Genomic DNA, 14,668 nt, shown 5'->3' on the forward strand with positions numbered 1-14,668 from the left:
TTCACTGCGACTGACCATTTCTCTTGATCCATGATTAAATGCAATCCTATGAGGTTCCTCTGAGGTGTCTTCTGGTACAAATTGCCTTCAAATTGAAAGTGAATATAGATCTGAATCTTTGCTCAAACCTGAAAACACGTGTGCCTGAGTAACTCCGGTGTTTTAACTATTCCACCAAAGAAAAACAAAAATGCCCCTTTTTGCTTCAAGAAACTCCATGTTCTTTTCTAAACACCTTATCTGAAAAACATAAAATAGATATAATTTTGGTTAGAAAATAAAATGGAAAATTCTATTTGCAGTTATTCTATGGCAGTTAAAATGGTCACTGATTGGAGTTAGATATGGTCCAAATCTGAATGTCCATTTTTGATCAGTTTGATGTTTCTCTTCCTTTTGCCTCAGGAGGTAACACCTGGTCATGAGAGGAAATCACACGCAGACTAAATTTATCCTCTTGGGAATTGCAGACAGCCCATGTGAGCAGACTCCTCTTTTTGTCTTGTTTCTAGTGATTTACATTGTCACTCTGGTGGGGAACTTTGCCATTTTCACATTGGTTCGGGTGTCTCCCAGCCTCCACACCCCCATGTACTTCTTCCTCGCCCATTTTGCCTTCACTGACATCTGCTATTCCACAGTCATCTCCCCCAGGATGCTGGCAGACCTGTTACCAGAGGACAAAACCATTTCTTTCACTGGCTCCATGACACAGTTCCCCACTTTTGCTTTCTTTGCTACTATTGAGTGTCATCTCCTGGCCATGATGGCCTACGACCGGCACGTTGCTATCTGCCAGCCCCTGCTTTATGTGACCATCATCTCCAGCCGTGTCTGCTGGTAGCATCATCCTACCTATTCGCCTTCCTCAGTGCCATCGTCTACACATGGTGCGTGTTTGGAGGTTCCTTCTGTGGTCCCAACCGCATCGACCACTTCTTCTGTGATGTTGTCCCTGTTCTAAAGCTCGTGTGCTCTGACACCCACAGCAGTGAGATGGTCATCTTTGCCTTTGTCACCATCAACGTGGTGGGCACGAGTCTGGTCATTTTACTCTCCTACATCTCTATTCTCTGTACTGTGCTAAGGGTGTGCTCAGCACAGAGCAGGGCCAGAGCCTTCCACACCTGCGCCTCCCATTTGATGTCTGTTTCCTTGTTCTTTGGGACATCATTCTTCATGTACCTACAACCTCCCTCTAGTCACAGGAGCCTGGATAAGGTGGCCTCCATCATCTACACAATGGTCACCCCCATGCTCAACCCATTCATCTACAGCCTGAGGAACAAGGAGGTGAAGGGGGCTCTGCTGAAGTGCAGGAGAACATTCTTCAGCCACTGGCAACATAGAAGAGTTCTGTCATCTGGGACATGAACAGTCCATGGGCAGTGTGAAAGCCAATGGGGCACTGAAATACTGAGATTTTCCACTGATACTCATGACTTTACGGAAGTTCTTCCAGAGTTTCTGCACAAAAGTCTATGATAATACTGAATGAGAAACAGACCCCCCAAATCACACCATTCTTGGAAGAAAACCAAGAGGAGATTGAGCCTCAAAGTTCATTTCACTTCGCAGGCTCGCTCCTAGAAGAAGAAATTACCCTCAATAATCCCAGGCCTCTTTTCCTCACAGGAAACACCAATCAGCTTTATTCATATTTAACATTTGTCATTCATAAATGAGTATTTTCATTGCAAGATTCTTGACCTTGTTCCTCAGCTCCAGTAGAGTTCCTCACTCTTACCTGTGAGTTCTTTGTTAAAGCTGCTGGAGTGGGAGGAAAGAGGCAGTGTAGTTTTACATTTGCTTGCTGAAAAAGAGTCAGAGAAAAGGCTTCAAAAGATTGATTGCATTTGTTTGTGCCTTCCAAAGAGAAGAAGTTGGTGGGAATCAAGATCTCAAGCTGCACCTTTGAATATCATGAGGAATCCCACCCCAGTCTGCAGCTTCACAATAAATTTCACTTCAAAGAAGAAATTGTAGACAATATAATTCATAATACAGGATGATGAACTGTGTTGATACTTCTCAGTGTGAAGGACAATTTGGGCACATCAGGGGGTCTCCCATTCATTTTAAGTGGAGTTTTACATTCATTTGCAGTGCTGTTTACTTCAATAGTGAGAGAAACGGAATTCCAGCTGGACATCAGCACACACATACCATGTCCATGCCCAGCTCATGCTAAAGCCCACCAGGAAACCAAATTGTCTATTTCATATAAGAATTAATTCTGTAGAAAGCTTCCATAGATGAAACACAATGCTGAACAGAATCAATGGTAATTGAGAGCTTTCTGGGTCTGAAAGAAGCCAAAGCACACTGATGGGGGAAAATATCTTTCCTTTAGCTGTTGTGACTGAGAATTAACTTATATTTGGAAAGTATGTGGATGGTGAAGAGACTGTTTATGTGCTCTGAAAAACAATGATATGAAAGGAGACTGTCATAGGTATAAGGGGAACGTGGCTTCTACCTGCAGTCAGTGAAGGAGCCAGACCCTACATCATTAAATGCTATAGAATTTGCAGGACAGAAACCTTTGATATCAGAGAACTTCCTTTAAAAACTTCACCAAACCTTGTTTTCTTCCAATCTATTTTATTGGATATTTCTGCTTAGACTATAGGTATGGAATCATGCAGCTTCAAAAAGCCCAAGTTTGACCTCAAAATAGAGGTACTGGAGAAACACAACTGTGAAGTCCAGCAATACATGAAACAGGCTTGAGGTTTTGGAAATACATTTTATACTGAGATCATCATTGCATGATTCTGCTTCAATCTTTGCAGAGAAAGGGTCTACATAATGCAGAAACTCCTGGCTGTAGACACAAAATTCCCACACCAAATACATACCAGATTTCCTCTCAATCCAAGTCTAATAGTTTACCTGGTAAAGGAGAAGTCACTATGAACCAGAGAATGACACTTGTATATGGGGTTCAATTCATTATTCTATTTCCCTCACTGAGAACACTACCTCCTATTTTGCCCATGCAGGGACATGGTCCAGATGGAAAGCAATAGCCAAAGCAGTGAGCACTGCTGGGTGCAAAGCATGATGGGTTCTCCTCTGCAGGAGCCTGGAGACTGCCACAGGGTTGGTCTCATTCATCTCTTTAAAGAGAGGCAAAGGGGAACACTCTGGTGTGCAGGGACCATCCCACAGAATCTGAGCAAGAGAAGTTAGGCAGAACAGAGACCTGGGCCAAGTTCAGACAAGACTCCAGAGCATCAGGCAAGTTGGTGATGAGGAGGCAGGTCCAAGAACAAAACGGGTCAATACAGAAGAAGTCAACAACCTGCTCAGGATCAGGTTCAGCAATGGCTAGGGAGATCCATTAGCAAGCCTAGGTCACCATGAAAGGATTCCATAGGTGTGCACAACGCCTGCTAAACTGGAAACCACAATGCCTTTAATAAAACTCAAGCTCCCTGGGCTGAGGTTAAATAGAGATGGAGGTCAAATATGCAGAGGGTAGGGATGGAGCTGCAACTGAGGCTGCTCATGTGGATGAAGGCCTCTTAGTTCACCCTGGGATAATTCATCATTGCCTGGAAGTGTCCATTTCTCGACCTTGAGTACAGTGGAAGCCCAGAGTCAGCAGCTCAACTGTTGGACATCCAGGTACTTCGTAGAATCATAGAACAGTTAGGGCTGAAAAAGACCTTAAGATCATCAAGTTCCAAACCCCCTGCATTGGGCAGGGACACCTCACACTAAACCATGTCAACCAAGGCTCTGTCCTTGAACACCACCAGGGATGGAGCTTCCACAAGTTCCTTGGGCAATCCACTCCAGTGCCTCACCACCCTCACAGTAATGAACTCCCTCCTTAGAGCCAATCTAAACTTACCCTGTTTAAATGTTAACCCATTAGCCCTTGTCCTATCACTACAGTTAATAATGAAGAGTCCCTCCCCAGCATCCTTATAGGCCCCCTTCAGATACTGGAAGGCTGCTATGAGGTCCCCATGCAGTCTCCTCCAGGCTGAAGAGCCCCAACTTCCTCAGCCTATCTTCAAACAGGAGGTGCTCCAGCCCCTGATCATCCTCATGGCCTCCTCTGGATTTACCATGTAGATAGCCACAGTGGGGATGGAAAACTGGGCTCTCAAGTGTCCACAGAGGGACAGCAGCAAATCCAGACGGGGAGTCCCTTGTGCATCATGTTCCATTTTGGGACCCTCTGTAAGATCTGAAATGGCTCTAAACTCATTCTCATTCTGTGGCCAAGAACAGACAAAAAACTTTGCATTCCCCACAGGTGTGTCAGAAACACCACGAAAGCTGCTCATCAGTGCTGCTGTGTAGCTGTGATAAGGGATGGCTCAGCAACTCCATGACTCTCAGATGCCCAAGCACCACAATGCCTTTCAGAGCTGATTTCACACCCTTTGCTTTTCCTTTCCTTTGTTTTCCTCTGGGAAAGCATGAGCAGCCCTGGAGACTTCCTCCCAGGAGAGCACATGCAACTGTATTTATAGCCCCAGCACCACAAGCTGGGCTCTTGGAGTCTGGCAGGAGCTCACCTCTCTTCACATCAGGTACTTAACAGAGCTGATGCCGGCACATAGATGTTCTCTGCTGCACTGGGGATAAACCCTTGGCTCCCATCACTGAGTGGCAGAGGGAAGGCACAGGAGGTAACACCAACACAAAGCAGAGCTTCACCTGCACTGAGGTAGTGGGCTTGTGTCTGCATGTTCTAGTTGCCTCTTTAGCAAAGCTGTGTCAGAAAACAGCCTTACCAATGTGGGTTTTCCTTATGATAAGATGGAGCAATGTCTGATGCAGGTTGTTTTTCTGTTACATAGGCAGCTTAAGCAAGATACACTGATTTATTCAAGAGTTAAATGAGGATGAATCTTATTCTGTTATAAAGAAATGCAACAGTTCAGATTGTCAGCAGAATATAGTCACTAAGAAATCAGCCTTTGGAATCAGCACATTTTAACATCAACTCAGCTTTCAAGCAAGCAGCTTAATGCCCATGCTTTTAGGATGCTTCAGCATGCTGGAGCTCACAAAGGTATAAATCATGATTTTACCAATGTGTATTTCATCCTTTGAGAATGATCTCAAATAGTTCGATAAATGTGATTTGAAGACCAGAATGATGATCAAAAACCAAGGGAAAATATCCCTTGCGTGTGAAGTCATGCACGTGTAATCTGGGGTTTCCCTGGGACTGGGACTTTCTCTTGCTCCAAGCTTGTGTGCACTCATCATGAGTTTCCTCTTAGCTGTCTTCTGAAACAAATTGCTTCCAAAGTGAAAGCTAATAAAGATTTAATTCTTTTTTTCAATCTCAAAAAATATTTGTTGCAGAATGGCTCCAAGAGCAAGGCCATGGATCCTTAGAGGCCTTGTGTGAGCAAAGCAAGGTGTAGGCCTCACAGGTAACCAGAAACCAGATGTGGGAGGAGAATGTGAAGGAAGCTGTGTAGAACTAACCAATACTGTTGTGACTAGTAGGCGTCGTTAAACACGATGCGGATTTAAGCAAAGTGGGCCACAAATAAAGTAGAAGCTTGCTTATCACCCATATTGGGTTGGCGTGTCTTGCTTCTCCTCGCCACTAACAAATGGCACCCAAACAGGGACGCAGACTACAGGGCCCCGGTTAGCGGGGACCCGGACTACAGGGCCCCGGTTGACGGGGACCCGGAATACAGGGCCCCAGTTGATGGGGACCCAGAATACAGGGCCCTGAGTAACAGGGACCCGGAACGGCGAGTGAGCGGCACCAGCAGCAGCGGCCGGGGAGGGTGGGCAGTGCTACTGCGGTGGCGTGACGGACCCGGGTGCTTGGACTGACCGAAAGGAGTCCGCCGCTGGGGCGAACCAGACACTGCTGCATCGGGAGGACGATTTGGAGACTGAGGTTACAGGACAATCCAGAAAAGGATGATCTGGAAAAGGCTGGCCATGAAAATGGACTGAGAGGTAGCCCCTGATTTATTACAGCGCTTTTTATAAAAGCGAGGAATTAAGCCTGAGACTCTAAAGCAGCTAGCAGGTCTAGTGGCTGTAGGGAAGGCTAAGGGATTTTTTGTAGATCCTAATACAGTTTTTGAGGAGAGTGAGTGGCAAAAGTCTGGTGATGAGTAATTCGACTCGATGCTTGATGATGATAAAACGGCAAGGAAACTTGGTAAGCCTTGGAGAGAAGTAATAAATTGTATAAAAAAATACAAGGCGTAAAAGAAAATCGCAGCTGTAGCAACAGAGAAACTAGGAACAGAGGTCCCCGGTCTGTTGAGGCCGGGGGAATATTATGACTCGTTTCCCCCAACCCGCGGGGCGCTCCCTGTGCTCGGAGCGCAGGGTTTCCCGCCCCCCTTTCCTTTTCTCCCCCTCCTTCTTCATCAGAAGGTGCAGCGGAGGAGGCACAACTCCCTGCTCCCCCACCACCCCAGTTGAGTTCCGAAAGGCAGAGGGATTCCGACAGGAGGGACTTTGAAAAGGACAGAAAGAGTGTATTAGAAGGGATACGCATGATAAATGTCGAGGAATCCGAAAGGAAGAGGGTGGTGCCTCGGCGCCCGATCGATTGTGGCGACATTTTGAAACACGCAGTAGAAAATAGAGATTATGCCCTAGCGGGAGATCTGGAGGACCTGCGAGCCTTTCCAGTCCGGTAGGAACCAGATGGACTGGGAGGAGCACAGGGAACCCATTATGCCCTAGATTGGAAATTTTTAATTCAGTTACGGGGTATGGTAAACGAATCAGGATTGCACGGTGAGCCCACTAAACAGATGTTAGGTTATATATGGAGTGGTACAGTTTTATGCCCTGAAGATAATAAGGGAATAATTAGGATGATCATGACACAAGCGCAGAAGCTATTGTGGCAGGCGCATTGGCAGCAGCTCTGTGATAGATCATCAAATCTGCCCAGAGGTCAAAATGACCCGCTGTTTGGTGTTACAACAGAACAATTGATGGGAACTGGGTGATTTGCTAGTATAGACATTCAAGTGCAAATGGGGCCAGACGTTTGCCTGAAATCCATGCGTACTGCCCAGGAAGCCATGCAGAGGGCGTGCACGGCGCCCCCCACCCCCTGGTACATGTCCATTAAACAGGGAAAAGATGAACTAGTTGCTGATTTTGTGGATAGACTAACCACAGCCATAGCGGGTACTCCAGATTATATGAGGGGTCCGTTGTTGCACCAGTGTGTCATGGAAAATAGCAACACCTACACAAAAAATATTTTAGTTACCGTACCTGCAGATGCCACCATAGAACTTATGTTAGAACGCATGAGCAGGGTGCCCGTAGGAGCTCAGGCACTACTTGTAGAAACTGTTAAAGAGATGGGAAAAGAGATAGCTCAGGCACAGAGGGAGGCAGCTCAGGCTCAGGTACAGGCTTTTGCAGTGCTCGGTCCTCTCCGGTCCAACAACATAGTGCCGGCCCAACCAAGACGTGAATGCAAGCCGCTGCTTCGTTGCTTCCGATGTGGTGGAAGACATTTGAAACGAAACTGCAGAAGGACTGTCTGGTGCTCTAATTGTCACCGAAACAGCCACAGCACAGAAGCCTGCAGCTCTTCGGGAAACAGACAGGCTAGCGCGAACGGCCGCCGCGCGCAGATAACAATTGCGGCCCCTGTTCAGGCTGCCGCCCAGTGGCCAGCGCCAAGGGCGACACCATCTGCCGGGAGCTGCGGCCCGCAGCCGGCCTACAGCCCGCCACAAGAGGGAGCCTTGGCTTGGACCTGGCAACCGCAGTAGATGTGACCCTCATTGATCAACGGCCGTGTAAGATCCCCACCGCAGTCCGGGGAACACTAATGATCAATGGACAGGCCCATGGAGCATTGCTGCTTGGGCGATCCTCCAGTGGACTGAAGGGTCTGTTTTATATTACCTGGACTGATTGATGCAGACTTTACTGGAGAAATTTGCATTGTAGCTCAAACATTATTTCCCCCGATTCATATCCCTGTAGGGAGCAAGATTGCCCAGCTAGTCCCCTTGCCACAATTAACTGCTGCAATGCAAGATACTGGTTCATTGGCCAAGCGTGGGTCCCAAGGATTTGGCTCCACGGGAGGCCTGGTAATGCTAACTGTCCCAATGACCACCAGACCTGTAGCTGACTCCACATGGTCTCGAGGGAATCAGCATCTAAATCTATCAGCATTACTGGACACTGGAGCCGATATCACCATAATAAACACTGACAAGTGGCCACACTGGTGGCCGTGCCACCCTACCTTTGGCGGGGTTGAAGGCGTTGGCGGTACTGCTTCTGTGCAACGCAGCTCTGATTCAATACAGGTGTCCGTCGATGGTCAGGTTGCCTCCATCTATGCAACCATCATTTTGTTGCCGACTGGGGTTAATGCCCTAATCGGCCGAGATGTGCTAGACCAGCTGGGACTGGTGCTGACTAACCAACATTTTTAGGAGCGGTTGCTGCACTATGGACTTTCCCGATCCAGCTCACATGGACTACTAACACCCCAGTGTGGGTCGAGCAGTGGCCGCTGAAAAAGGAAACTCTAGAGCAAGCGCAACTTTTAGTGCCGGAACAATTACAACAGGGACATCTACGACCTTCCATGAGCCCTTGGAATACGCCAATTTTTGTTATAAAAAAGAAATACAGGATTTGAGAGCTGTCAATGCACAGATACAAGCGATGGGTGCCTTGCAGCCAGGACTGCCCAACCCTGCTATGCTCCCTGAGGGTTGGCACCTGCTGATTATTGATCTCAAAGACTGCTTTTTCACAATTAAGCTGCATCCACTAGACACCGCACAATTTGCCTTTACCTTGCCAATGCCAAATAAAGCAGCACCTTTTCGCAATTTTGAATGGACTGTATTGCCACAGGGCATGAAAAACAGCCCTGCCCTGTGTCAACTGTTTGTGGCCAATGCGCTCCATCCCCTTCGCCGGATATGGCCAGGAACATTAATTTATCACTCTATTCTATTCGCCCAAAATCAACCCTTCACTACGGACCAAGAGACTCTACTGGAGCAGCAACTGAGCAAGCAAGGACTCTTTATCACGGCTGAAAAAATTCAGCGCGGCCCTGAATGGAAATATTTAGGCTGGCATATTACGGAGGGCCAAGTATGACCGCAAAAACTGCAACTTCACATTCAAATATCAACCTTACATGACACACAGCGCTTACTTGGAGATATACAATGGCTGCGTCCCGTCATGGGCATTTCAAATGATGATATTGACACCCTGAGATTCCTGTTGCAAGGTACCAACCCAGCACGGCCTGTGCGACCCACGTCGGAACAGCGGCTAACCATCCAGCGCATTAGCACACAAATCGCACAGTGATAGGTTGACCATCGAGACCCAGATCTTCCCACAGATCTTACAATATCACAAGGCCCTAAGCAACTTTTGGGTGCACTGACACAGTGCAAAAAGAAAAAGGGGGAGGAGGTGAAGATATTGGAATGGGTTTTTACTGCTATCCGACCCAAAACTACTATTCAACAGAAAATTGAAAATTTAGCAGAGTTGGTCCAAAAGGGCCGTATGAGGGCGTTGCAATTAACGGCCCAGGAACCCGGAACCGGGTTAAATGATCCCAATAAAATGGCGGGATCTTGAGTGGTATCTCCAGCATTCACAGGCATTACAAGTCAGCCTGCTGTCTCAGGCTGCGGAGCTCAAGGTAGGACAACTGCAATCCACCACCTTGCACTGGATCAGCCAGCAAGAATGGGTCAAGATACCAAAAAGGAGTGAGCGCCCGTTGGCCAATGCAGTAACGGTTTTTACAGACGCCGGAAAGAAGTCTCGGCGTGCCGCGGCGACCTGGATGCAGGATGAGAAATGGCACCAGCAGATATTGGCTGCGGAAGCAGAGGACTCACTGCAAACCTTAGAACTAGCGGCGGTCGTTTGGACCTTTCTGAACTGGCATCACACAGAAATAAATGTAGTCTCTGATTCTATGTACGTCACAGGTGTGGTTCAGCGCATTGAGGATGGTCGACTCAGAGAGTGTCAAAACCGGCGGTTGTTTGACCTGCTGCGTCAGCTGCAGGCGACCATTCACCAGCGGGAGTGGGCTTATGCCATCATCCACATACGGAGTCATAAATGGTCACAGAGGTTGGGGGAAGGCAATGATAGAGCAGATCAATTAGTTTCCATTGCTGCACCCCTGAGCGACTTCATAAAAGCCAGGGAGGCCCACAACACTTTTCACCAGAATGCCAAAGGACTATTCCGTCAATTTAAGATTACAATGGAAAAGCGAGAGGCATTGTTAGGGCCTGCCCCAGCTGTAGCCATCATGGACCAGGGCTGGGAATTGGGGTGAACCCTCGGGGCTTGGGCCCTTGTGAATTGTGGCAGATGGATGTCACACACGTGCTGCGGTTTATACGCCTAAAGTATGTGCATGTCACAATTGACACATATAGCAGATTCCTGTGGGCTACAGCCCAGACAGGAGAAAAGGGCTCCATGTAGTATGGCATCTAACTAGCTGCTTTGCCGTTATGGGAGTACCTCAGCAAATAAAAACGGACAATGGGCCTGCCTATGTAGGTGAGAGAATGCACCAATTTTGTCAACAATGGGGAGTCAAACATGTGACTGGCATTCCCCATTCACCAACGGGACAGGCAATAGTTGAGCGGGCGAATCAGACCCTGAAACAGTACCTTGAAAAGTTCAGTGACGTTCATAACCTGCAAGAAAGACTGTCTAAGGCATTGTTTGTTTTGAATTACTTGTGCATTTTTGCAGACCAGGACTCTCCCCCTGCTCAAGTGCACAGCCGAGTTGCGGCGTCCGAGTCTAAGGCACCCATGATGGTCATGTACCGTGATCCCAGCATGGGCCTCTGGCGGGGCCCGGCAGAAGTGAAGTACATGGGGCGAGGTTATATGTGTGTGCTCACGTCCACAGGTACACAATGGGTCCCCGCAAAGTGGACTAAAACAGTGTCTTTATCTTCCCCTGCTCTTCCTGATAGTAATGAAGACTCCGGAAACGGCCAGTTATCTGCCTCCGTAGCCCAAGACCAACGGGTGGGCGACAATGGTTAAGCTTAGGGAGCAGAACACCATTTGCCTCGCCTTATCTTCCCCTAGCAACCCGTTTTCAACCTGTTTGGTTGGTGTTCCTATAGATGACTGGCCCTGCCCGTCCACCATACCGTGTGTAGCACTGCCAACCTCAACAGCACAACAGACAGTTGGGACGCTTGGGTACCCTATTTGCCTATTGCCCCAAATGAGCCTCAGGAGTTAGAATTATTAGGGGCCGTGCGAACGGATGCCTGTGTGACACTTAGTTGGACAAGCGCCCAAGCCAAGGTGAATGGTACCGCGACAAATGTAAATTCTAGTCCTTTAGTTTACAGGAACGCCAGCGTGTGGTGCAGGTATGCTTCCCGCAACACTTCCCGCTCTACCGATCATCCCCTGAAGTTGCCCAGTGGAATGTTCCTGATTTGTGGCGATCGAGCCTGGCCTGTTATTCCCTCTAAAATGAAAGGGGGACCTTGTTCTATTGGAAGACTGACACTGTTGGACCCCAACACTTCAATAATTCCTGATATGTCTTGACAGCACCATTTAAGGCGCTTAAAACGCTTTGTACATAGTTTTACTGCCAACTGTAGATCTGATGTAAAGTTTTGGTTACCTGACACTATTATAGCAACTTCTTTTCTCGCGCCAGGTGTGGCTTCGGCCAGGGCCTTGGTTCAATTAAACAGACTGGGTTGCTGACTTGCTAAGCAGACAAATACTACCTCGAAGGCAATTTCTGATTTGTTCTTTGATGTTGATTCTGTGAGACATGCAACGCTGCAGAACAGAGCCGCTATAGACTTTTTGTTGTTGGCACAGGGACATGGATGTGAGGAGTTTGATGGAATGTATTGTATGAATCTTTCTGATCATTTTAATTCGATACACGCACAGCTGAAAACCCTGGCTCAGCTTACCCAGCAATTGCAAGTGAGCAATGACCTAGGGATAACTAAATGGTTGTCCTCATGGGGCATTACAGGTTGACTTAAAACACTGCTATTCGAAGGACTGCATTTATGTATCATTGTTATTTCAATCATTGTAGTTGTTAGACTTGCTTATAGTTGCGTGATGAAACAGGTGAACAGAACGACCCACAATGTCTTGCTCGCAGAAAAGAAAAAGGGTGGAATTGTTGCGGAATGGCTGCAAGAGAAGGCCATGGATCCTTAGAGGCCTTGTGCAAGCAAAGCAAGGTGTAGGCCTCACAGGTAACCGGAAACCGGATGTGGGAGGAGAATGTGGAGGAAGCTGTGTAGAACTAACCAATACTGTTGTGACTAGGAGGCGTGGCTAAACGCCACGCAGATATAAGCCAAGTGCACCACAAATAAAGTAGAAGCTTGCTTATCACCCATATTGGGTTGGCGTGTCTTGCTTCTCCTCGCCGCTAACAAGTATTAAATCCATACTTTTAAGTGTCACATCTTCAAAAAAATACATGCCATCTGTTGCTTCAATGCTCTTGCTGTTCATTTCCAAATACCTCAACTGAAAAAAAATAAAGTATACATAATTTGGGTTAGAAAATGTAGTAGAATATTCTAAAAAGTAGCAGTTACAATGGTTATTGATTGAGATAAGATATGGTCCAAATGTGAATTTCTTTCACTGGCTGCATGATGCAGCTCCTCACCTTTGCTTTCCTTGCTACTATTGAGTGTCATCGCCTGGCCATGATGGCCTACAACCAGCACGTTGCTATCTGCCAACCCCTGCATTATGTGACCATCATCTCCAGCCGCGTCTGCTGGCAGCTGGTAGCATCGTCCTACCTATTTGCCTTCCTCAGTGCCATCATCTACACATGGTGCACGTTTGGAGGTTCCTTCTGTGGACCCAAACACATTGACCATTTCTTCTGTGACATCGTACCTGTGCTTAAACTCCTCTGCCCTAATAAATACAACAGCGAGATGGTCACCTTTGCCTTTCTCACCACCAATGTGGTCATGAGCGTGGTCATTTTGCTCTCCTACATCTCTATCATCCGCACCGTGCTGAGGGTGTGCTCAGCACAGAGCAGGGCCAGAGCCTTCCACAGCTGTGCTTCCCATTTGACGGCTGTTGCCTTATTTTTGGGGACATCATTCTTCATGTACCTACAACCTCCATCTAGCCACAGGAGCCTGGAAAAGGTGGCCTCCATCTTCTACGCTTTGCTCACCTCCATGCTCAACCCATTCATCTACAGCCCGAGGAACAAGGAGGTGAAGGCAGCTCTGGTCAAGTGTGAGAGGAGATTGCTCAGCAGATGGCAACATAAAAGAGTTGTATCACCTAGTACACCAAGTTCATCTTAAGTGAGAGACTTTGGGACACTAAAACAATGGGATTTTCCACTGATCCTCATCATTTTATATAGGTTCATCCACAATTCCTGCACATGAGTCAATGACAGTATTGAATGAGAAATACACACCACAAATCACATCTTCCTTGGAAAGAAACTAAAAGGAAAGGAACCTCAAACTTCATTTCACTTCACAGTCACCAGCCTGTGGGAAGAGATGACCTTCAATTATACCAGGCCTCTTTTCCTCACAGGAAACACCAATCAGCTTTATTCAGTTACAGGTTTCGTCACTGATAAATATTTGTTTTCCTTGCAAGATTCGTGACCTTGTCCCTCACCTCCAATAAAATTCCTCACTCTTACCTGTGAGTTCTTTCGGCCTGGGAACAGCACTGATAGCACTGACGTTTTTAGTTACTGCTCACATGTTTAGACTGACCAAGGACTTTGTGAGCCTCATGCTCTGCTAGGGAGGAGGGGAAACCGGGAGGAAGCAGAGACAGGACACCTGACCCAAACTGACCAAAGGGGTATTCCATACCACAGCACGTCATGCCCAGGAGGTAACTGAGAGTTACCTGGAAGGGCTGGGACTGCGGGGTTGGACGAGGAATTGGTTGGTACATGGTTGGGCTGGGGGGGTGGAGGAGTTATCAGTCAGTGGGTGATGAGGTTTTGTATTCTCTTCCCTTGTTCTTTCCTTTATTATTATTGGTGGTGTTTTGTGTTATACCTTAGTTACTAAACCATTCTTATCTCAACCAGTGGGAGTTCCATTTTTCTGATTTTCTTCCCCATCCCTCTGAGAGCAGGAGGAGGGCAAGGGGGGGGGTGTGTGCTGTGTGTATGTGTGTGGGAGAGAGACTGTGTGCCTGGGTTTAAACCCAGTTTTCAATGTCAATCTGTTTTCCTGCTGGAAGGCACCAGACTGTGACAGTCCATGAGATGCACTGGAGGAGCGTAGAAAAGGATTTCTGAGTGGTTTTGAATGTCTTTCTTCCCCATTGGGTACTGGGCTAAAACCAAGGCTTGAGATGTGGGAAGATCAATATAACAGAGGGAGAAATAACCCTCAATCAATTTTGGAAATAAGAAAAATATGTAATTCAAAGATTATTGAAAAGAACTACATGAAGGCAAAAAAAGCCACCAAGAATACCTGGGTGCACTTGTGCAGGGTGAATAATGCAGCTTGAAGTTCCAGATACAGTCAGCTGGTTATTGCACTTGCTCCATCAGCTTCATCAGGGGACCCAGGCCAGCAGCACCTTGGCTGTTCAGGGGTGAGGAAGACCCCAGATCCTCTCTCCCACCAGCA

At 47.3% G+C, this 14,668-nt stretch overlaps 1 pseudogene; it reads left to right on the forward strand.

Annotated features, from left to right (window-relative positions):
• Window positions 1–421: 421 nt before the first annotated feature.
• Window positions 422–1,374, forward strand: LOC133282174 (olfactory receptor 5AP2-like; annotated as a pseudogene).
• The last annotated feature ends 13,294 nt before the right edge of the window (window positions 1,375–14,668 follow it).

This window comes from Pezoporus flaviventris, unplaced genomic scaffold (assembly GCF_033815535.1).
Source record: "Pezoporus flaviventris isolate CSIRO_AGI_PZ_B2104156 unplaced genomic scaffold, CSIRO_AGI_Pfla_v1 ptg000116l, whole genome shotgun sequence".
Taxonomy (NCBI): Eukaryota; Metazoa; Chordata; class Aves; order Psittaciformes; family Psittacidae; genus Pezoporus; species Pezoporus flaviventris.